We start from the raw sequence: 26,718 nt of genomic DNA, 5'->3' as shown, positions 1-26,718 counted from the left end.
ATAAAACTATAAAGTCAATGAGTCTTCAACCCAAAAAGGAGAATTACTATTCAAATAATTATTACAATCTTTATTCCTTTGCTTTTTCTCATCAGAAAATTTTAATCAATATCTATGTCTTCTTGTACCCCAAATATTCATTATACATTTTCTTACTATATATATACTTCTAAAATTAGTAGTTTAGCCCATTTGTAGGGCACAATTCCACTTCTAAAAAATTAAGTGGGCTTAGACAATGCTTGTATACAAGAAGAAGATGGTAACCTCTAGAACCAATCACTAACAATGGTGAAACAGACCAACAAAACCAACAGTCTTTCAGTGTCTGGAGATGTCTCTCCAATACGGTAGCCACTAGTCATAAACGGCTAGTGAAATTTAAATGCAAACTAAAGCAAGTGAAATAAAATCGAAAAACCAGTTCCTCAACTGGAGTAGCTGTATTTCAAGAGCTCAGTAGCCGTACTTGCCTGGTACTACCACATTGGATAGTGCAGATATGGAACATTCCTACAAGTTCTATTGTACAGTAGGACTTGTAGAACGTAAGTTTTCTTTTACCAATGAAAAGATAACATATTTGCAAGTATATATGTAAGCTGATGGACCAGAGATCAAAATGTATCTTCCAATAAAATCACAAGCACAAATGATTTCTAGGTGAGTTCATGACAGTCTATGTAGCCTTCAATTAACTGAAATCCCGCAAACTGACAGTGCAACACAGTCATAAAATATTCTATTGTACACCTGTGAGTAAACAAACATGGAACACAATAGCAGTGCCTGAGAAATGGTGTTTCATTTCCTATGAATGCTGTCATTAAGGGATAACAAGTTTCATTAGATAAGCTGATGTCCATCTAAATAAGGAATTCGGTGACAATTGGGTAAACATATTCTCACCTTCTCATCAATATTAGAGGTGGCTAATAAGTCATTCTATGTTACAATTTGTCTTTTGAATCACAACAGAGGGCCTCTTTTCCTTGATATGAAGATCTCACTGCCACTAGACTTAGATATGTTAGCTTAGGTATTTGTAGTTTGTCTTCAGAAATTGAATTTTAAAAGAGGAAGAAGTGTTGGGGGGATAAACAATCTTTCATCAATTAAATAAACAAGGGTAGAGAAGGGAAGGTTAAAGGGTTGCGGCTAATATTAGTTTGTGCTAAACAGTTTACACATACACATTTTCTCATTAAAAGTGCCTGTGAGAACAAGTGAGAAAATAAAAGAGATAAAGGACAAACTGAACTTCACACAGAAAATGACAGAAGAAATAAATTAAAGGATGAGATTAGGGAAAATAAAAGGTGTGATAGACCAGACATAATATAAAACTTTGCTACTTAAAGTGTGGTCTATGGTCTGGTAGCATTGACATCACCTGACAGCATGATGGGAAAGCAAATTCTCAGGCCCCACCTGAGACCTACTGGGTTATAACTTGCATTCCAGCAAGATCTCTAAATGGTCCACATGCACACTGATGTTTGACATGTGGACAATACATAGGAAACCTCTGAAACAAGCCAATTTTATTGCTTTGTAGGATGGTGTCAGACATTGTCAGCAGCCCATCCATCAACCATTCCCAAACCCTCTCTCTCTTGCCTGCTTTCTACTAATGAAACTAAAAAAGTCAGATTACCTTCCTTCCTTTCTTGCAGCAAAAAGTACCAACGACCACCAGGGGGACAATGAGGCACAATGAAATATTTACTGACTGGCATTTGGTAAAGTTTTTCCTACCTGATAAAAACCAAGATAGTGAAGTGAGATTTTTTTGCAACTTGCTAACTTTCCTCAGTTAAGACTGCCACTGTGACGATATGATGCTTAGAACTGGGATGCATATTTCAGGATTAATAAAAGACATCATCAACTTACTAAGAATAACTAAGTGGAGTTAGAAAGAGCCTGGGTCCTTGATGACATCACGGAGCCATTGCACCAACCAAACTGGCCACCTTTGGACTTCTTGTGTTTTGAGAGATAATTCAATATCCTTTTCTCTAAGTCACTGTTCCATTACTTGCATCTATGACCCCCTGTCCCAGCAGTGTTTGAGGAAGAAAGGAAAAGGGAAGGAACTAGTTATTCTCTATATAGAAAATTCATACTTCAGGTATTCAAAACTCCAGAAAGACTCAGAAATTTTAGTCATACTGTAGATCTGATTAAACCAGTGATTTCAAATTTCAAAAGGTTGTGTGTGTGTGTGTGTGTGTGTGTGAGCACACGCGCGTGCTTTTTCTCCCATAAGGAGGTAAACAGGATAGTTGGTAAGCCTATAATTCACCTTCTGTTTCATAGACTTAACTGAATGTGAATCACACTTAAATTTTAGTCTTATATTTTAAAAACTATTTAAGTCAATGATTAAAAATGACAAGCTCTGCTACTTTTTTGTCAGGCAGGTTACTTTCAAACTTATTTACCTCAGATTGTGTGTTGTTAAACATTCACTGTACCTCTCAAAATCTGCTAAAATACAGAATTTCGGTCCACAGGGAGTAGATATCAAAGAGATGCATGAAGTAAACAGGTTATATTTTCCCAAAACTTCATGATTAAAAACTTTAATCAAAGAGCATTTCCTACCATTCTCTTTCTCTTCCTCTGAATCAACGGTTTAATTTGCAAAAGGAATGGAAATTTCGGCATCTATTTCTGTTTGGAATTGAAATTTTCCATGACACTTCAATCTTATCCTACCAGTATAAGACAGTGCTGCTGCTGCCACTGTTGCATCAAAGAGAAAGTGAAATCAAAGGCATGAATTACCAGAATTTGCAAGGATTAAGGTTTAAATCTTCTAGTTATTGAGTATAATAAAGAATACATTGCAGCACTTGTGCATGAAAATCTTTTGTGAATTTATCAATGCATTTCTTTCTTTACCATCCTTCTTTACCATCATAACAGCAATATAGAAAATCTTTTGATCGTGAACTTTCACAGACATCACTAGTCAATTTTGTTCATGTTATAGAAAGGTTAAAATAAAAGGTTTGTACTTATTGTTTATGGATCCTAGGACATGCCTTGCAGAGATGTGTGAGCACTGTTCCTGGATATTGAGATTTTTTTAAATTGTTTTTAGTTCAGACTATGTTTTTCTTTTGGATGAGGCTGGTTTGTCATTAGTCTCTTCTCTCCAAAGATTATAAGGTAATAAGCAACAAATAGTTTAGATTTTCAGTTTTACTCCTTTGGAATAATATTTGTTACAATACATTCAATATAGGCTCAACAAAGTAGTTCTAAATTATAAAGTGCATATAAATCCCCTGGGGATCTTATTGAGATGCAGATTCTAATTCAGTAGATCTAGGGTTGGGCCTGAGATTCTGTACTTCTCATCGGCTCCCAGGTGATGCTGGTGCTGCTGGTCCACACAACACTCCGTGAGTAGCAGGGTCTAATGTCTCACAGTTCATAAAGTGCTTTAACTTACATAAACTCATATAATTCTCACCCATCCCCACCACATTGATGAGTAAGAAAAAGTAAGTTTCTGGAAGCCTCACAGTCTTCCTTAAGACCATAAGTAATAAAGTCGACACTTCAACCTTACAATCTGGCAAAATCTAATGTGCTTTCTACTTCAAAATAGGGTCTTTCCCTCTAACTCTTTCAGATGAGACATCTAGTCCTTTGGGACAAATAAGAACAAAGTCTGCAGGCCATCAGTTCATTCAGACTAATTACATGAACCAGTTTCACAGAATAGTACAGAAAGATCAATCTAGCTTACTTACATATCAGAATACAGTGTAATTTGGACTTTAATTAGACATTACAATGTTATACAAAAAGAAATGTCCATTTAAATATGTGCCATTAGCATGCCAGTTCTCTATAAAGCAGAAGTTAATTTATCTTCAGATGGGGGGAAGAAGGAGTGATAAGCAGATTGTTTCTAATTTCAGAAGATGCTTCTTCTGGTCTAGGGAAAGATATCATTAGGATTTCATTCTCTTCACTCTGTTGTCCTCCCTTCCTTTTTCCTCATCTCCCCTCTCTTCCTTCCCCCACTGCCTACCATCTATAAAATCCTTTAGGATCTGATTTCATTTTTATGATTCAACTAACTGAAAAAGCTAAAATCCCTATGAGAGTCTGAGAGCAGCAGAAAATATGATTATTTGGAGTGCTGTTGGCTAGCTCATGGCATCCATATTTAAGGAAGCATCCTGCAACAATCATCCAGAATAAGCATATGGCAGACCTCTGTATGCAGCCATTATTATTGTCATTGTTCATTATGTTTGAATTAACAGTGACAGCACACATCATACTTATTAGATGATGTTTCTATTTAATTCCCTATTATCTATTAAAATCTCTCCACTCTTGCAGAGAGAAAACATGAAAAAGTCATGTACAGAGACTCAAGGACCACCCATGATTACTTGTCCTATCCTTTCCAAAATACAGTTCTAAGCAGTTTACTTTAAAAAGCAACACCACCAAATTAGTACAGTAAGTAACATCATATGTCTTGTTCTGACCAGAGTTTAATAGGAGAAAATGGATTGATACTTCTTTACTGATTTGTGAGCCAAATTACATTCATTCTTGGAGAGCAGAGAGGTAGGAGTGGCTCTCAAGTGCAGAGTGGCCTGGTGGAAAGATGGCTTCAATATACTCTCGGATGATATTAATACATAAGCTAGACCAATATGATCATTTCCTGATTCTACAGAGCTACCATTTTGTTAATCGTTCTAGCATCCAGGAAACTGGAAAGAAGGGTCGGCATAGAACTGCTTAAAGACCATTGGCCCTGTACCACATACTTCAAATATTGTTGAACTGATACGATGTAGGAAGGTGGTGAAAATTTAACTGCAAGATGACCGTTCAAGAGTTATCTGAGGGGACGCCTGGGTGGCTCAGTTGGTTAAGCAGCTGCCTTCGGCTCAGGTCATGATCTCAGCGTCCTGGGATCGAGTCCCACATCAGGCTCCTTGCTCAGCGGGGAGCCTGCTTCTCCCTCTGCCTCTGCCTACCACTCTGTCTGCCTGTGCTCGCTCGCTCTCTCTCTCTAACAAATAAATAAATTAAAAAAAAAAAAAAAACTTTAAAAAAAAAAAAAAGAGTTATCTGAGACTAAGATCTCAGTCCTGTGGGTTAATTCAAACCAGGAATACAAAGGGCTTTCTAATGGAGTTTTCTGAGCTCTTAAACCTTAATGCTACCTACTAATCTTTCATCCCAAGCGACTACCATGTTGTTGGGATACAACTGTCACTGCGATCACCAAAAGTGGGCTCCAGTGTCTTTTTTTTTTTTTTCCTCCTTGAAAGTCTTAGTATTCTTCTAGAATTATAAGCCACCTGCTGCTGCACCCACAGCTGTAACCACTGCTGGGTATTTCATTCCCATTCAGAGACTTTCCACCCCTTCCCCACTTTGATTTGATTAGGGAAAAACCATGCTTGCAGATCTAATACTTGTGCTCACAATGTTACAGAATGAGAATCAAGAACTATAATCTTCAAGGCTTTCCAAAGTTCTATTTGAAACTATCATAACAAAATAAGATTAAAATACTCATTTTTGTCATTTTTCTGATTTCTGGAGTTTATGAGAAAATGGCCATCTCTTTATGAAGGTGAGCAAAATAATACAATGAATCACAGTGGGGACTGGGGCAGAACATATAGATATACCCCTAACTTAACAGTGGCAAAATGAGCTCATTCCATTTAGATTTCATTAACTCTAAGTGAATCTTGTTTTCAGGACTGATTATTCGTTATTGAAAACAGAATTACAAAACTTTTCCTCAGCAGAAAAACTGAGGCAAAGATTTAATAGTAGCCTAAAGACTAAAGATTCATTTACTGAGTGCATTTTATTTAAATTAAAGTAGTATATAATCTAGTCAATGTTCAGGTTCACTTGTAAACAAATGACTACCCTCCTTCTAACAATAATAATGTAACAATAACACCTTCCATGTGTTAAAATCTTGTATACTTTTCAAACACTTTCCATATGGATTAAGCCACTTTCAATCCAATAAGCACCCATAAAACTTACATTTGATTTAATGGTGAATTTCCCCCCACCCCCAAAATATGTTGAAATCCTAACCCCCAGCACTCCAGAATGTGACCTTATTTGGAAATAGGGTCTTCACTGAGAAAATCAAGTTGAAATGAGGTCTTTAAGGTAGGTCCTAATCCAACATGACCGTATCCTTATTAAAAAGGGGAATCTTAGATACAGACAGGCACTGAGAAAAGACGATGTGAAGAACACAGTGAAAAGATGGCCCTCTACAAGCTAAGGAGTACCTGAGGCTACCAGAAAGTAGGTTTCTTCTACTCACTTGAGGTAACTCATTTTCACTTTTTTTTTTTTTCCTTTAATGATGCTTCTCTTGGAGTGTTTGATGTGGAAGTTGATTGGCCTGCTTCCTAGATGGATGAGCTATGGTTATAAGAATGCTGAATTTCTAAATTTACATAATGAGTGTTCAGGTAATCTGACTGGATAACAGGGGAAAATAATTTCAGAAGCATGTTCCTTCTAAGTGGGTATAAATGTGCTAGTTCGTTCAGCATACAGTTATTGTATACTCGTTACGTGTCTGGTATAGTACAAGATGTGAGGATCTTACACAACACACACAATTAAGATATAATTATAACCAGATCTGGCAAAAGAATAACAACAGTGTCCTTACCGTTCCTTCTGGGTAGAGCCAGGAAAAGGAAGACTCTTCACCCTCATCCCTAAAGCTTGAGCTAAGATTTATACTGCAGGGGAAGAATTTGGCATATTCTCCCTAAAAACATAGATGTTTCTGTTGGGTTTAACAAATAATAATATTAACTAAGCTAGCATTGTACAATTAATTGATAATTGAATTGAATGATATTGTTAATGATTTTCATTAATTTTCATCCTAATTTTGTGTACCAGAATTACTGCATTAAGAACTTGACAAGCACTTTCTCCTTTGATCTTTAAGACTAAAGTCTACTGGATAGATGCTACAATAATCCCATGTTACCGATGAGGAAACTAATGCACACAGAAGCAAGTTACTTATTTTAAGAGGTCCCAGAAATAATAACATGTAGAATCCAATTCCAAAACGAATAGACAACAAAAAAAAGAAGACTCACAGATCCACTAACTAGGTTAAACTTCAGGTAAATATCTGCCTTCTCATTTCAAGGAATAATACCTGTGATTCATACTTATGCAAAATCCACACACCCCTTCTATTTTACAAACAAATTCTAAGTCCAAAAGAGCTACAGTGTTGCAAGAAAAGGAAAAATGCAATAAAAACTCCAGATGACAGGGTATGTAGATCCCTCAGAATGTGAATTTCTTTTGATAAGTCACTCTAAAAACAAATTAGTATTTCAATAAGAGGAAAAATATGTATATATGATCACTGGTATAAAGAAAATAACAGATGGCAAATGGAATCTTTAAAAATCCAATGCTGGTGAATAAGACACATGAGATTGGAAAACAATTTTTTGTTTCAACCCTCAAGAATTTTCCTCCTGAATAAAAATTCTCTTGTCAACTATAGGGTTTATATCAAATTTACCATTAAAATGTCAAAAAAAAAAAAAAAGGAAAACCATGGCATCGTTGAATGACAAAAGTGGAAGTGACCTTAGAGGCTATGTTGAACCCTCATACAGAGGCTAAAACTTCAGCTCAGAGAATTTAAAGTTAGTAAAAATAGTAGATGAAAATTCTGTAACAAAGATGCATTCGTGGTGAAGATGAGGATTTTTAACAGTGTTAGCCCAAATTATTCTCTTTTTTTCCTTCATGTATCCTTCTCTATGTGAGGTCTGAGATGTTCATGAGTTCAAGTAGTTCATAACTCTGTTAAGAACATTGAGTACTAATATATTTTTAAAGTTGAACCATCTGCCTCCCATCACCAATAAGATTCTTCTTCATTTTGGCAATGAAGCCTTTCCAGGGCCTTTCACATATGCACCACATGCCAATACAGCATTTTCCCCTCATAATCTTAAAAACTGAGGCAATGATAATGACTCCATGTCTTCTTCCAGAGCACATGGACAGTCTACAGACCACTATTACTTAGGCTGAGACCACCTCACTGACTTCTGGTCCATTATGGGTACCTTGAAGAAAGAAAGATTACTTTAAAGCATGATTCATGTCCCCCCAGTCTCTCTTCTCCTTCAGTGGTTATATTGGGAGTCCTTTGTTCCACATGACATAGCCTTTATATGCAAACATTTTAGGTCACTGAGCCACCACTTAAAAGAGCTACTGAGGAGAGCAGTCATCTTTTACTATGTGGAGCCACAGATACTTTAGTGTTTGTCACCATAGCACAACCTAACCTATCCTGACTGATGTGGAAAAAAACTTTCTGTGTATGACCATTCATAAAGCTATGTTTGTTTGTTTTTTTTAGAACTCTGTGTGTCCTACAACATTCTCACATGTAATATTCCATGTAATGAGAGTTTTAATGTCAAGTAAAGTATCTCAACAAGGAGCTAAAATAGCTGGCTTAATTTTCTCTTTCTCTGGGTGTCTCACTTCCATGTTTCTTATAGCCCACCTACCCTAACAACCAATCTGTATCTCTCTAAGACATCAGCACCATGTTGACCGCTACTACGTACTTGGCCATCCTTCTCCATCATTTCAATACTCTACCAATTACAGGGTCCGTGTTTTTGATGTCTGATTCCTTTTAGTCTAGTGGTCTCAAATGTACATTACTGACTTGATCCATCTGACATCTACAGAGTTAATAACTCTGGCTTCCCAGGATGTGTTATAAACATAGATCGTATCTGGAATACAAAATCCTGAATATATGACGAAGATATAGAATCAAATATCCTTTAGTTGGCGTATCTTTCTGTATCTCCCTAGGTGTGGGCACCATAACAGGCAACAAATATCCTTCACGTTTGTTGGTTAAATAGAACCACTGGAAAACAGAATTTTCTTTTACCTTCACCCTTTCCCTTGATAGGTAGGTTTTTTATGAATGTGATATTCATCACCATGGGAGATTCCATTAATTCCAAAACGTCAAAAGCAATAGATCACCTAAAACCTTTTCTTTCGTATAGAAAATATTAAGATCTCATGAGACTTTAAGGGGAGAATTCCCTTAAATTGGAATTGAATATTAGATCAAGGACTCATTTCTCCTATTCCATTTATAATGCCCTTTCTGTGTGGTATGAAACAGAGTTCTTAATGGTGATGGAGAAGGTGAGGGGCTGATCTAGGAGCAGTTAATTGAGAGAGGATGGATTTTAGAAGAGCCTGCTATGCTGAAGCTGACAGGAATCACAAACTCAACAAAACCTCCCAACATTTGGAAACAAATATTTATATTTTCTATATTTTCTATATTTTCTTATTCTAAAGTGATACCGTCACTACGTGGGAAAAAGAGATGAGAACATTTGTAGCAAGAAGGCACCAAGAAACAGCCCAATGCTAGAGAGAAACATGTGAAAAGAACATCTGCTTTCCCATAAAAAATACAGTCTAGAAATGATCAGTGATGATATGCAAAGCATTGACTGAAGGAATAGAAGCTTTCATGCAGAGAAAGGTGAGAGGAGAAGGCAAACCTGAAAGAATTCTCACAAAAATAAAACAGTATACCCCAAAACTATGTGTGAAAAGGAGCGTGGTCGCTAAAGGAAACTGCAGTGACTCATTACAGCAATAGCAAAGAGTGAAGCAGATGACCTCCTTCATTTACAACTTACTGGTTCTTAGTCAACGGTTTTAACCCATCATCTTAAGACAATAATCACCTATACAGTCTCTTGACTCTTTCCTTCAAATTCTGATGAAGAGCTCTTCTTCCCAAAAAAAAACCTTCTCTGGTGGATATTTATCATACCTTATAGATGCCAGAAGCTTTGAATACCCTTGCTGGTTTGGGAAATTCCTCACATTGTCAATCCTAGTCAAAAATCAGAGGTCGCTTTTTGTATGAAAGTCTCAATTTCACAGCTTCCCTCAAAGATTAACTAAGAGCATACCCATCAAAGCCAAACACTGAATTAGAAGCTGGTAGCAAAGAACAAAGAAGGAGGCTTTGACCCAGATTCCTTCTGGCTTAAGTTACTCCCAGTTTCTAGGGACAGCAGTGAACAGAAGTTCTATGCTGGTGTCTCATGTCCAGTATTAAAGTGTCTACCATGGTGTCTCCCCTTCACAGTTCTGATTGGTGATTTGAGACGCTGGTCATTTTTATGTGATCCTGGCACCTCCTTCTCTAGCTTCCTAGAAATTATAACCTAATTATTATACTATAATTATTTTTTGCTTAAAACACTGAGGATTGATATGTCTTGTTGAGAACCAAAACCCTGTGGGGGACACTGTCCATGCTCTGCTCAGATTACCTTCACCAGTGCTGTGATTCCTTCTCCTTGCTTCTGTGTACTTTTATTTCTAAAGGCAACTCTTGCAACTTTCTTTGGAAAGACTGCTTCTGACTATAAAGTTGCTTTGTACACAGGTAAAAAGAGCTGGTAGTGCCTGGAAACTGATGCTCCCATAGGCAATATTTGGCAAATGACTGACAGGTGTAGGAATATGAAAACTACTGTCTTCGTTTACTAGGGTTGTCATAACAAAGTGTCACAGACTGAATGGCTTCAATAGCAGGAATTTATTTTCTCAGAATTCTGGAGGCTAGGAATTTAAATCAAGGTGTCCATAGGGTTGGTTCTTCTAAGCTGATGTCCATGGCTTATCTCCTCCCTGTGCCTTCATTTCCCTGTGTGTGTTTCTGTGTCCTAATCTCATTTTATAAGGACACCAGTCGTAATGGATCAGAACCTGCCCATATGACCTCATTTTAACCTAATTACCTCTTCGAAGACACTATCTCCAAACACAGTCACTTTCTGAGGTAAAGGTTAGGACTTGAACATATAAATTTTCAGGGTGACACAATGTAGCTCATAACAATGACCTCACTTGTCCCTAGGAGATACAAATAATAAGACATGACTTACATTTCAGAGACCCTCTGCAGGATAGGGCTGAGGCTGGAACTTGGTCTAACATCACACTCTTTCTTGGGCTTCCTTCCCTTGCCTGGCCTGCTTCACTCACTTTTTAGTGGATTCTCCTGGGATTTCCTTAATAAATTACTGGCATAGGAGTTCTCATCTCAGGTTCTGCTTCCTGGGAAACTGATCTATTATGTAATCCTGATTAATACCCCTTTTTTGCCCAGACAATATCCCACCTGAAAAACTTTCAGGAGGATATGCAAGACATCAGGAGGTGATTTCGATAGGAATGGAGAAGTAAAGACTTCCCAAAACTCACTCTTCTATAAAAGCAATGAGAGCACTGGAAAAAAAAAATTGTAAAAACATCACTTTTCTCATAACTCTGGAAATTAAACAAAAGTTTGCAACAGGGGTACCTGGGTGGCTCAGTCAGTTAAGCGTCTGCCTTTGGCTCAGGTCATGATCCCAGGGTCATGGGATTGAGCCCTGCATTGCTTCGCCCTCTCTCTCTCTGTCAAATATATAAATGAAATCTTTAAAAAAAAAAAAAAAAAGAAAGAAAGAAAGAAAGGGGAAAAAAAAGCTTGCAACAGTCTAGGGAACATAGATTCAAGAAAAAAATGGTTGAATCTTAGTAGGAAGAGAGAAGTTGTAGCATTTTAAGGTGGTCTGTTTCTATCCCTCTCTTCCAACTCTACGATAGCTTTAAACATCAATAGTCTTACAATCCCAGTGAAACTTGTATCTCAACAGGCCCTGGAAGTAACAAAACAGAGTTGGAGATACCCTAAAGCCCAATCCCAGAGAACTGTCATTATTTGATGCATCTGGCCATTCCCTAGAAAGCCACTCTCATTTGACCTACCTCTGAGTTTACCCAGTGCGAACAACTTTTCAATACATCATAATAAAACTATCAAATCTGAAGACAAAAGAGAATCTTGAAAAGGCAAGAGATAACTCTTCACATACAAGAGATCCTTAATAAGACTAATAACTAATTTCTCATCAAAAATCAAGGAGGCCATAAGGCAGCGAGACAATTCATTCCAAGTGCTGAAAGACTGTCAACCAAGAATTGAGCCAGTAGTTCTATACACACAAGAATTCTATATTCAGAAAATTATCCTTCAAAAATGAAGGAGAAACTAAGACATTCCAAGGTAAGCACCAGTAGAGAAAACTGGTCATTAGTAGATCGGCAGAGAAATAAATACTAAAGGGAGTCCTTCTCAGTGAAATGAAAGAACACAACATGGTAACTTATGTCCACATGAAGAAATAAAGGGTACCAGTAAAGGTAATTACTATATAAAGGATGCTATAAAGTTATTTATTTATAATATTTCCCCTCTATAATGAAAATAAAACTGCACAGAATAATTACAAATCTAAACAATGTAAAAAGATATAATTTGTATGACATTAATACACCAGGAATGATGAAGTGGGTTGAGCTACAGAGGAGCAAAGATTTTTGTACAATTGAACTTGTTTATATTAATCTGACCAGATTGTTGTAAATTCATCTATTAATTATAATTTCTAGGGCAACCATTAAGAAAATAATAAATACATAACATAAATGACAAGGAAATTAAAATGATATACTAGAAAAATCTAACACAATAAAATATTAAAAGAGAAAACGCAGAATAACAAGAAAGACATGAGACATATGTAAAACAAATAGCAAAATGGATAATATAAATCTTACCTCATTATTAATTCATCAAATGTAAATGAAATAAATATTCTACTTAAAAAGCACAGCTTGGTAGAATGGATTTTTTTTTAAAGGAAAAACACATCATCTGACTACATACAAATCAAAACCACAGTGACAGTGAGATAGCACTTCACACTCACTCACATGGTTATAATAAAAAAGACTAATAATAACAAGTGTTGTCAGTGATATGGAGAAATTGGAATCTTTATACAATGCTGGTGGTAATGTTAAAGTGGGATAGCTGTTATGAAAAACAGATTAGCAGTTCCTCAAAAAGTTAAATGTAGAGTTACTATTTGACCCAGGATTCCATTCTTAGGTATGTACCCAAGAAAATTAAAACCATAAGTGCAATTAAAACTCAACAATAAGAAAACAAACAATCCAATTAAAAACTGGGCAAAAGATTTGAACAGACACCTCACTAAAGAAAATTTACAAGTGGTAAACAACCATATAGAAAGAAGTACAACATCACATAGCATTAGGAAATTGCAAACTACAATATTAATGAGATTCTATCCCACGTCTATTAGAACAGCTAAAATCGAAATATGGGCAGAAATGCTTCTGAGGATATAGCAACAGGAACTTTCATTCTTTGCTGACAGGAATAGAAAATGATACAGCTACTTTGGAAAGGCATTTAGCAGTTTCTTACAAACCTAAATCTAGTCTTACTATATGATCTAGCAATCACACTCTTAGGTATTTATCCAAATGAGTTGAAAACCTAGTCTACATAAAAACCCACACCAGAATGGTTATAGCAGCTTATTCCTAATTGCCAAAATTGGAAGTAACCAAGATGTTCTTCAATAAGTGAATTAACTGTGGTACAGCTATACAAAGAAATATTATTAGTGGTAAAAGGAAATGAGCTATCAAGTCATGAAAAGACATGGAGAAAACGTAAATGTATATTGCTAAGTGAAAGAAGCCAGTCTGAAAATGCTACAGACTGTATGGTTCCAACTACTTGATAGTCTAGAAAAGGCAAAACCATGAAGAGACGAGCCAGGGGTTTAGCGCATAAGAAGGAAAGAATGAGAAAGAAGAGGGGAAAGAGAAGGAGGGAGGGAGATGGAGCACAGCTATTATTTTGTATGTACTGTTAACAGTGGATACATGACATTATGCATTTAACAAAACCTATAGAATGTACAACAAAAAGAATAAACCCCAACATAAATTAGGTTCTATACTTTATAATAATAATCTATCGGAGCACCTGGATGGTGCTAGTTAGTTAAATGTCTAACTCTTGGTTTTGGCTCAGGTCATGATCTCAGGGTCGTGGGATCTAGTCCCATGCAGGGCTTTGTGCTCAGTGAGGGGTCCATTCATCTCTCTTCCTCCCCTTTGCCTCTCCCCTTGCTTTCTCTCTCTCCGAATGAATAAAAATCTTTAAAAAATAATAATCTACCAAGGTTGGCTCATCAGTTGTAACCAATATACCATACCAATGTAAAATGGTAATAATAAGGAAAACTCTGAGTGGTGGTGAGTGGAAGGGGTTGGGGACCGGGAGTATGTAGGAACTCTCTGCACTTTTATTTCAACTTTTCCATAAACTTTAAACTGTTCTAAAAAATAAAGTCTATTAATTTTTAAAATGTTCACACAAAAACTTGTATATGTTTCCACAGCAGCATTATTCATAACAGCCACAAAGTGAAAACAACCCAAATGTCCATCAACTGATGAAGGAACAAGGAGTGGTATATCCATATAATAGAATATTGTTCATAAGACAGAATGGAATAGTGATATACGTTACGACTTAAATGAACCTGGAAAACATCATGTTGAAAGAAGCCAGACACAAAAGGGCACATATTTTAAAATCCCTTTATATGAAATTTCTAGAATAGGAAAATTCATAGAGATAAAAAGGATATTAGTAGATGCCAAGGATAGGGGGAGGAGAAATGAGAGTGACTGCCAATGCTGAGGGTTTCTTTGGTGATTATGAAAAGAGATTGGGTCATATTGATAGTTGTACAAGTATATGAATATACTGACATTCATTGAATTGTATACTTCAAAGGACCCATTTCATAACATGTGAATAATAAAGCAATTAAAAAATATGAAGCATGAAGTCACCTTGTCCTCGACAGGAAGAAAGTACATGTAGAAAACAGTATTGTTCAAAGGTCTAAAATACCATTGTGCTAAATCATACAATGATATAATCAAGTGTTTTCAACCAGACAAGTAAGACCATTGTTTTCTTATTATCAGTGATTACATTACGCACCCACCCCGCCCCCACCACCACACTTAAATCTAACCCATTCACTTTGGAGACTTAAAAAGAACTTGAAACAACTTCAACTAATCATGAGTGGGCCTACAGCACTATCTTCTTACATGAATGACATCCACAATATTCTAAGGTATTATTTGTTCTTCATTGTCCCTTCAAGTTAAGCTGTCTTTATTAGAGGGCTATTGTTTTGAGCTTTGAGTGTTTTTTGGGAGACACTGAATCGTACCTCCCCTCTGCCAAGATACACACATGCACATGCCTCTAGCATCTTCTTATTTCTCAGTTCTATGGGCGAAAATGTAGGAAACTCAACAAATGTAGGCAAGTCCTGGTATTCATTGAACTTAACTCCATGTCAACAATTGCGCACATTTATCCACATAGACTTTCCAAAGGTTTAAGAAACAAAATTCCCTCTTGCAAAATATGCCACATCAGAGCAAAGTGGGCCAGAGAGCCTTGAAATATCGGAATGGACTGTATTTTCATTTTTCTCATTTTATCACTATTTCAACCCTATGATGTAAATTTGACCGGTATTTTAATTTCCACTTAAAAAAAAAGACTAGGGGCTCCCGGGTGGATCAGTCAGTTAAGCATTCAATTCTTGATTTCAGCTCAGGTCATGATATCAGGTTCCTGAGAGTGAGACCTACATTGAGCTCCATTCTGTGCATAAAGCCTGCTTGAGATTCTCTCTCTCCCTCTTCCTTTGCCCTCCCCAACCCTCACTAGCATGTGCGCCCACTCTCTCAAAAAAAAAAAAAAATTGAGACTTAGACACCAAGGAGGCACATTATTTGCAGAGGTTGCATTATTAATTTGTGGTAACCAAGAAAGTATTAAACCATATCCTGATTCTCTCATATGTTTATTGTAAAGAGCATACCCTCTTCGCTTGCATTGTGCTAGCAGCCCATTGAAGAAGCAAGGAAAATTATTCTGACTTTGTAGTTAAAATGCCTGAGAGAATTTAAAAATAGGTGATTGGGTTTTGCTATTCTATAACTTAATTTGGAAAGAGGAATGAAAGAAGTTGTGCAGAGAATGGGATGCAAGCCTTTAATAGCATATTTGTTTAAAATATTGTAGAGGGAATTACCCATGAGTCGCTTATTGAAATCAAATAAATTTCTTTAAATCACTCTCTTTTTCTTTTCATTAACAAATTCTGTAAATTGGGAATGATTTTGTAATCTCCACAAAGTAATAAAATGCAGTCTATCAATCTGTCTATGTGAAGTCAATAGCACCCTAAACAGCCCTCCTCCCTCCAGCATGCACACGCACACGCATGTGTGCACACACAAACTCACACAATGTCCTTATTTTATGGCCTGAAGTATTTTCTCTTCCAGCATGTGCTTTGCAAAAAAGAAGAAGAAGAAGAAGAAGAAGAAGAAGAAGAAGAAGAAGGAGGAGAAGGAGGAGGAGGAGGAGGAGGAGGAGGAGGAGGAGGAGGAGGAGTGGCAATGCCTCAGTAGCATTAAGGAGGACTCTTGAGGCACTTTTGCAATAAATTCAATATCTACTCCTGTTAGAGAAAATTGCCATAAACTACCAGGTATCACATTTTGGCTAAGCCATCAGTCAGCCACCTTTTATGGAGGTGTATTTACTATCTAGTACATTTCTTGAAATTGCCCAGGTTGCTTATAAATGTCAAACAAGGTTCACACACTTACCTGTGTTTCTTTTTAGCAACTGACAGCAAAATGCCCTCTCAGTGGGGTACAGGTAACTTAGCCAAGAAAGTAAAACTAAGAACCAAGATGTTTTTGACCCCACTGCAGTAGTACTGCTGAGCAAGGAAATCTCCACTTGCTGTCCCTTGGAAACAGCACCAAAAGAGACCATGGAACACATCTCTATGATGCAACCAGCTGTGCATGGAATCAACCCTTAATTAAACAGTACTTAAGAGTAATAAAACTAGGGTCACTCCGGCCATTTTAATTTCAGTGGAATTGAAAGGTAAACTCTGCCAGTATTTAAGCCATTTTGTTTTGCTTTCATCAAATGTTCTCCTTCTCTAAGATTATACCACTAAGGCAGCCTAAGTTCCCATTCCTATGAGAAGAGAAGATTAGGTATGAAAGCAATCAAGAATGTCTTTAAAGCACAGGAGAGTACCTATAAAATTTTTATATTGTTCCCCCTTCTTTAAAAAAGAATTGGATTTGGGCCTCTATTTCCTCATCTATAAAATACTAAGAAGAATGCCCAATTCATAAAGCTGTTGTAAGGACTGGATGAACAATGTACACAAAATGCCTAACAAAGTCTTCTAAGATGGTACCGAAAGCCTACATGGAAACACCACCTCAACTCATCTCTATAGACTGTAAAATGAGAAAGATGAGTTTCTAAGAGGTCTTGCAGTTCCATCACTCAAGAATTCCATAAATCTGTAACAGAAAGGAAATATTGTTTGATTTTCCCTCCATCTCTCATGCATGCTATGTTTTTCCTTTCCTTCTTGCTTGCTTTGACACTACCACACTACCCTACCCTACCCCCATCACCACCACTAAAAAAAGAGGAAGCAAAAGGAAAGTTTTGTGACAAGTGCCTTTACTTTTGGCAAAGTTTAACATGCACTTAGTCATCTACTGTGGGTTATTTTGGCTTGATACTCTATTTTTTCTGTCAGTCAATAAAAAAAAGTACCACTCACCACACCACCAACTACAGCATATGTGAGTGGACTCTCACATGGAAACAGAGGACTCCTTTTGTGGAATTTTAGAAAAAGCTATTAGCTATATAGGATCTCACTAATATTTTTGGCATTTCAACATAGAACTCCAAATCTTAGGCATATGGTATCTCTAAGAGTTCTATTAAATGTCAGTGAACTGAAATATTTTATTGTTAAAGGGCCTTTTTTCTTAGATACACTGAAAAGGGAAATTATTAAAAAAAAAAAAAAAAGAAGGAAATGATGAAAAATGCTGAGTCATTGTAGAAGACAGAAGGGAAAAGAAAAAATTCAGATACCTTGATAGATATGCATACTTCCAATTCTGGCTAAATTTAGGGGGAGAAATGAATTGTAAAACGAACATATGTGATCCAATTCCCAGAGAACTCCTTTTCACTACCAGCAAAGGTAAACAAGCATTCATGTAAGTATGTTCTCTCACGTAGGTGAGCTAGGATCAAATCTTAGAGGGGGGCTGAACCCCAACCTTTGAGAGAGTGGTGTCCCAGACCCAGGTTCTGAGTGCTGTGTAACTTTGGAGAAATTCCTTAACCTCTCCGAATCAAGGCAACATACAGCAAAATACAGGATGCCTAGTTACATCTGAAATTCGGGTAATAAATTCTGCATATGTAAAACTAAGTTTCGAGCTTGTTTTGTTTTGTTTTGTATTTTGAGCATTAAAGTCTTTTGGGAGAAGAATGGCGAGTGGAAAAAAAAGAAGAGGTTTAAGTCAAACTGAGTTCTTCCTTCCAATTCTCAAGTCTATCTTATACATTTACTTGGTACAAGGCACTAAGCAGCTCATGGTGAATAAAAGCAGACATTAAGCTATGAAAAAATAAATACACCAGTAAAATTAAAGGTGCAGTTCTCATGAGGGCAGTGGAAAGATGTTTGACCAGGAGAACCATGGCAGATGCTAACTGAAGTTGTGCATGTGATGAATTGAAGTACAGGTGGGAGAAGATGGAAGACAGGGTGCCCAGGCTTGGTCTTGAGGAATCCCAAACCCTAATTATCTCATCAAGGAGGACAAGCCTCCAAGGAAAATAAAGGCTGGAGAAGAAGGAAGGATCTAGGATATAAATATTGTTGAGAGCAGAATAGGGACTTTCAAATAGGCAGTCATAGTTAACACTGAGAAATGCTGCTGACAGGTCAACTAATACCAGCACTGAGAGGTGTCATTCCACTCCATGACAAGGATACCACGGGCACCTGAATGAGGGTTGAAACAACAGGCTGGGGGGGTGTGGGCAGGGACATATCTACCTCTATTAGCTTTGCAACTGTGAACTAATCTTGAGACCAATTTTAGCCTTAGTTTCTCTAGCTATAAAATGGAAGCTAATCACATCTACTTCAGAGGGATTTCCAAAGTCTTTAACAGAGTATATGTCCACTAAATAGTTCCCTGCATGTTCAAGTTTCATCCAAGAAAACTGTGCTTTCACGGCACTAATTCAGATTTAACTTGCCCTCAAATTTTTCTTGGTGAGGTTAATCTGAATAACAACCACGAAATTTATTCTTATAGTCAATTACACTAGAACAGCTTTTAGGTAACAATCTACATAAAAATGTAGATATGCAAGCAAATAAAATCAAAATAAAATGCCATTGAGTAGGTAATTCAGGAGAATTACATAATAGACTTCATGAACCCGTCTTAGTGTTAACAGCAGAGTTTTCATCATTTTATTTTTTTTTCCCCATCACAGTCTGAATCAAACTTGCAACTCCCAAGATGATACCTCACTACTCCATCCTTTTGCAAGAATGAAAGTGAACAAAAACCTCACTTAGATTCCTACCTATAGACATTCTCCAACAAATAAACACCATCTACCAAGCTACAAGGGGTTCCTCTCTTGCTCCTCTTTACCTGCAGAAACAGGAGTCAGCAATAGTTGTGACCCCAGGCCTGTTATGCCCCAAGCACAGAGTTACAGGCTTTACACACATCGTCTTATCTAAGCATCCAGCAATTCCACCAGGTAATTATGACCGGTCCCAACAGATGGAACTGAGGCTCCTGAGGTTAAATAATGTTCAAGGCTGGTACATGGTGGAACCAGGCTCTGAAATCAGATTTCTGTGATTCTAAGACCCTAACACTTTTCATTACATTATTTTTTTTTCCAAGCTCAATGGTGTAACAATCTTTGGGAGCGGGAGGAAAGAAGGAGGAATCCAACAATAATATTCACAGTAAAGGAGATAACATCCTCCTATGTCATCTGTACATAGTGTTGTCAGATTTGGCAATAAAAATAGAGGACACCCAGTTAAATTTGAATTCGAGACGAATAACTTTTTTAAATTATTCTTTGTAATAAGTTTTTGGCAAAATAAGTATGTCCCAAGCAATATTTGGGAAACGTCTACACTAAAATAATATTTGTTGTTTTTCTGAAATTCAAATGTAACTGGGCAACCTGTATTTTCTCTGGCAACCCTGTCTGCAGAGATTTTTAAAATAATAATAAAATTATCTACAACTTGGTGTGTTTTTATTATCACCACATACCAGCAATTCCAAACAATGTCAGTGACAGAATACTTCTCTGATGAATGGACTTCTCCCTACCACCCTCACCCTACACTGGTTGATTCATCGCCACCCAAACTGTTCTATAGAATGTCAATACCCCATGAGATATTAAAAAGTCTGATGGACAGAGGCGCCTGGGTGGCTCAGTGGGTTAAGTGTCTGCCTTTGGCTCAGGTCATGATCCCAGGGTCCTGGGATCAAGCCCCGCATCGGGCTCTCTGCTCCGCAGGGACCCTGCTTCCCCTTCCCCCTCTGCCTGCCTCTCTGCCTACTTGTGATCTCTCTCTCTCTCTCTCTGTCAAATAAATAAATAAAATCTTAAAAAAAAAAAAAAAGTCTGATGGATAATCTGCAAAGATGGCCACCATTCATTCCTTCCATCCTTCTAAGCTCATGTAGCTCCATCAGGAGGTTAGGTCTAATTTCCCTCTCCTTGAATCTGGGTTGGTCTTCAGCCTCGTCTGACCAAGAAACTGTGGTAGAAGTAGTATTCTGGAACTTCCAGGTCTAAAATACTAGAAGCCTTGCAGCTTCTCCCTGGGTCTCTTGGAGTGTTCACTCTTCAGATGCTCCCTTTGAGAATGCTTCCTCACAGAAATCCTATGAAAAAAACAAAGCCATGGAGAAAGGACAAGGTAAGTCCTCTTATTAACATTCACAGCTGAGCTCTCAGATTAACTGTCAGTCATATAAATGTCCAGGCTAGTGAAATCTTCAGATAACTCCAGCCCCAGCCTCTGTTTGATGACAACTGTATAAGAGACCCCAAGCAAGAACCACCCAACTGAACCCTGTGAAGTCTGAACTGTGAAGGACAGTTATAGATCATTTCAAAGCAGGGGTTTCTGAGCTCTAAAGCAGTATACAATTAAATGAAGAGAATTCTTGTGGGATTAAAAAAAAAAAATTCCCACATAAAAATTTGGAAAACACTGAAATAATATTTTTCTCTTAGAAATATGCAACTAATGAATCAGTGAACACTGCTTTAAAAACTAATGATGTACTATATATTGGTTAACTAAATATAATTTTAAAATGACAACGACAACAACTACAAAGAATTCCACAGTGTGTAAGTCCATAGCAACAGTTCTGAGAATTTCTGCAGAAAAATAACTGTTTAATTTTTGTTTAACCCAATATCTCCTAAATGTATCTGGTTATGTAATCCATTTTCTGTAAAATTCTCATTAACATTTTGGGGAAAAAAGATGTCCTGGGAGCTCAGTTTAGGAAAATCTGTATTATTCCACGCTATTTTCCATCAAAGATAGCTATGTGAAGGAACTGTTGTTTCAAAACTAATGAAATGATAAATCTTCCTAACAGCTTGGGCTCCAAAAGAGAACTAAGATGTAGAAATAGTTTGATTATATAATGTGTATGATAGTTCCATTTGCTGAACAGCCAATAAGGATATGCTTTCTAATCACAGAGCATATACATACAGGAAGAATGGGAGGGAATATCTGAAATTAAGACAGTCTACTCCAGGAAACCTAGGATGCAAAACAGCTGAAGCATAGGGTTGCCTTTATTTTTAGTAGGAAGGTCTCAATATAGAAGTCTTCTATCTTAACAAAAGCTGGAGAATTCAACTCAAAGTTTTACTTTCCAGTTTGAATTGCTTGGCTTGGCCACAGCTGACAATCCAATTCAATTTCTAACTTTAAAGTGTGCCGCACAGATAGAACTTTACTTGTAAAATAAATCACAGTTAAAGTACAGGGAATATTTGTCTCCACCCATTTGTTTGAAATAGATCTTGAGTAATAAAACCGTAATTCTCCAGCATTTTTGACATATATACCGGTTGACATATTTTCCCTCTAGTTCATGATAGGAAGCTGAAAGGTATTTTTTTTTAACTCCTCATTTATCTTCTTTTAATAAATCATAAAGATAACATATTTCTTTGCAGCTTTTCTTAAATATGAGTGTTTTTAGAGTCAACTGCTTGAAGGAAAAGACATTTTTATTTATGGATTCAACTGAGATGAAAGAAAGTAAAAAGCTGTATAAATAAATTGCTACAAACATTGCCTCATTTTAATGTAGTTATCAAAGTACAACAGGTATTTACAATGAAACACTACACAGAGGAAAGGTAAACACGCGAAAGGATCCAAGAGAAATGTCGGTAAGATGAATCTGTGGCGTTGTTATTATATTGGGGAAGCTTGTATCACTGAATGGAAAGGAAGTCAGTACAGGCCATCGGTGGAGAACGAGTTGCTCTTCACAAAATGCTTATCTGGTTTCACCCTCTCCAGTTCATTTTATAGATGAAGAGACTTGGGCTTAGATAAGAAGTCAGAAGTACCCTTGGTGGTGGGCAGTAGCACATTCACCAGAAGTAGCACCTTTTCAAAAATGTTCACATTCCCCTTGTTAAGACAGTGAAAGAAAAAAAGGAAGGGAAAAAAAAAAAAAAAACAGACAAAAATGTTAGAAGGACTTCCAGAGCCTGAGCCCAAAGACTCCAGAACAAGAGGGTATCCCAGCCGCACTATTCCTGCCGAAGGGGTGTTGGGAAAGGTACAAAAAACAGGAACAACAACACTCACCCCACAGGGGTCCTGAGTTTTACATGAGTGAGCATATGTAAAAAGCTGATAGCAGTACCTAGAACAGGGTAGGCCATGATAAAGTTAATTCATTTATCAGGGCCCCAAGATTCCTCAGGGAGAGTGCTCTGCTGCTTGTGAGGCACTGTACTCCCCCCAATCCTTGGACTGTTTTCCTTTGAATGAAGGACAAACTTAGGGGGGAAAAAAATAAGGTTAGATGAAACCAAATGAAATATACTACAGAATCATGAATAATCAAATTATAGGAAGCAGGGTGGTCAGAGGGTTTTTGGTGAGTATGGTTTTGTTTTTAAATGTGTTTTCTCCCCTCTACCGACAGCAAAACAGGCCCTATCTCTAGAGAAACCTTTCTGTCCTGTTCTGAGGGTTCCATTCACACTGAAAGATGAATGGCATCCCTGAAAACGTACAGTGCACACATGTGGCTTTAAGGAGAGGCCCTGCCCAGCCCCCTTTCTGTCCTGGGCCTTACTGCCAAGGTTGCTGAACCCAGCTATACCTAGATAACAAATCAATTCTTCAACTTCATGTATCATTTCAATCCAACAGTGGCAACTTCAGAATGTAGATTCTAGCCTCTATGATTTTTGAGTCCCATTATTGCTTTTAGTTACATGTGGCCAAGAGGGACATGGTAAACTGATCTAGGTTGTCATCAAGTAAGAATAAGGTACATATAGTATGTAAGAGTAGAGGACAAGTAATCAAAATAGTCCAAATGGCTTGTACAGTATATAAACTCTTAAAATCCTAAGCTACAATGTCTTCCCAAATCTTTGTTAGAGACACCAAGAAGAAATCTAACAAGACCAAGACCTTCAAGAGATCCCTTAGGCTAACTTGGAAATATAAGTATTAATATATTCACATATACAAACAGTCATGTGTGTGCATATGCATGTAGCCATGGAGAAAAGAAAATACTCTGGTCACTAAAGTCAGGTCTATCCTTTGGTTTAAACTTTGGAGAACCATAATTAAGCCGGCCCTCTGACAGTCATAACTTCACATCCTTGATCTGATTCCTCCTTGCCAGAAGTTTTGAATTTACCTTTTTTCATGTAATAATTTTACTTGAAAGTCTATTATAACAGTTCTATTTCCACGTTCTTTTTCCAGTTCAATTCACATGACAATCCAGAGAAACTGGACCCAACTGTAAAGATAAGAAAACTAAAGCCAATGGGATTGCTGTGACTTGCGAAGTGACACAGCTACTTAGAGGCAGGCAAGCCAGGGATCTGACATTTTTTTCCCACTATTAGTCAACTATTTTTTCTTTAACATTTCTTGTTTTATGTTTTTTTCATTTCCTTGTACCATTTCTGCACTGAATTTTATGCTGATAACATTGGGAAACTCTCAGAGCTATCTGAGATCTTCACAGGAAGGTAAAAGGGAAAATCTGAGTTTCTGAGACATAAGTGAGACCAAGAAAAAAGAATCCACCTATATGGCAAGTGTGTGACAACTGCACTGAAGTAGGAAGGGGGAAAAGGTGCAGACCTCAGCAATTCTGAAACTGACTGGAGGGTACAGGTTAAAGATACTGCATCTAGGCAGAGTACTGTGGTTGATAAAGCTTCTCCTCATGGGAGTAGGGGTTTTACCAATTCTGAAACCACTGTACACGTACCCTGGAGGTAAACATACAAACAAATGGATGGTGGACAGTAAGAGCACTTTTACCATTGTTAGAGGGGAAGGTTCCAGATAAGCAATGGGGACGAGGCCAGAATAAACCCTGTAATGCTGGATTAGAGGTGGAGACATTGGTAAGAACTCCTGTTTAGCTTAATACAGATGGATAAATATAAAAATCATTATCTTAATGGGTGTGTATACACAGGTTAGTAAATGTATGTATATTTCCAAGTTCCGTTTGCTGAGTGGGCCTTAAAGCAGTGACATTCAATAGCAGCGAGCACATCTACCACCCAGATCTTAGTTTCTGACACTGTTCTCCAAAACAAGGAATGAGGACTCCTTGGAGAAATGGCTGGGTCTAGGGCTAGGGCACAGGATACACTTGATGAATCTGGAGTATCATGTAGTGTTAGCAGTAGGGAAGTGCTCCTAAAACAAAATAACAGGAGTATGTCACAGGGGCATGAGATCCCATTGAAAGTTCTTTCAATGGCCAAGGCTGGAACAATTGAAGTAACAAAATAAAAAAACATAGTATTGGGGTATAGCCCAACGTATAAATACCCACAAGTTCTAATGGATATAAATCAATGATTAAATAAATAAGGAAATGTAAGCAAATCTATGCAGAAGAAGCCCAAATAATTTATGCAGATACTCCCTTTCAAGGTGGTGGAACTTAACCACTTTCTCCCCCTGGCCCCGAGTGTGGGCTGCACTTGGCCATTTCCTTCCAAAAAGTACGGTATGAAAAGGGAGGGAGGAGTAATTTTATAATGAAGAAACTTATTTCAGCCAGGTAAACAAGCGTAACATCATCAGTAAAGCATATACTTTTGATATGCTGAGAATACCGTGTGGTCTTCTTCCCAAGAACCCGTAATCTCAATCTAATCAGGAAAAAAAAATCAGACAAAACCCCAATGAAGAACATTCTACAAAATCTCTACTGATACTCCTCGAAACTCAAGGCCATCAAAAACAAGGGAAGTCTGGGAAACCACCACAGTTTAAAGCCTAAGGATATGCAACAACAAACTATAATGTTGTATTCTGAACGGGATTCTGGGAAAAAACAAACAGGACATTAGGTAAAAACTGATATCTAAATGAAGTATTGACTCTAGTAATGGCCTGAATATATTGGTTTATTAACTGTGAAAATGTACCACACTAATATATAAGATGTTAATATTAAAAATTATTTTAAAAACCACACACACACAGCTTCCAAATGGATTTTCTTTTTTTAATCTTGGGTTCTCTGATGATATTTGGTGAATCATTAACTCTCCAAAGGCCAGTACAGCATTTACAACCAACTCTAAAAAACATGTACTAATGAAGGGAAGAAGTCATGGCATGGATATTCTAAAACATAAGATCTTTAAAATTGCCTCTATATTTGTTGAGGAAGATACTGAGGCATTCTTTCTCCTATCTCTTTATTACATTTTGCTTGACCTTATGCTAAAATGACTCGGCACACTGAATAGTCAGCAGTTGGTGGTGGGAAACAGGGTTATGACACCATAGACTGCAGTGTCTGGGATTTAAATACTGACGGATGATAGGCCTGCAAAGTTAGCAAGCCACACAGATAAGGAGGAGTTAGTCATATGCTCAAAAGCTTCTGTTAATTCTAGATTCAAGAATCCAAGGTTAAAGTTGTCTTTCAAGCAGCACACATTAATTGCAGATTCAGGCACTAATTAGAGGCTTTTCTCAACTTGGTCAAAAATTCATAGGACATGGGAAGCATTTTTTCTACTCCAATTCCAAACAGCACAGTGAATGAATATAATAAAAGAACTTAACCCAGCGTGATGCAAAATGAAAGAGTCTCTCTGAATGAATGGCATGAGGAGTTGGGGTAGGATGGTGGTGCCACAGCAGTAGGTAGGGAGGAGACTAGAAAATTATGCTTTATATTCCAATCACTTTGAGAATCGTGGCAGGTTCTGATCTCCTCACTATCCGATTTTTCTTATTCCTAAAGAGAGCAAACAAAGCAAAAGAAAACAGCCTTAGGCCCCAAAATAGCAGGTCTCAAACACTGAGAACTATGATGCATATAACACTTTACAGCAACCCACTGTGCATGATTTCTGAGCATCAGCAGCAAGAAGAAAGGGGATACAGGCAAATGAATCACTCCAGGGTCACC

Source organism: Martes martes (genome assembly GCF_963455335.1).
Source record: "Martes martes genome assembly, chromosome: 1".
Taxonomy (NCBI): Eukaryota; Metazoa; Chordata; class Mammalia; order Carnivora; family Mustelidae; genus Martes; species Martes martes.
The sequence above is the reverse complement of the archived record's forward strand: the minus strand, read 5'-3'. Positions refer to the sequence as shown.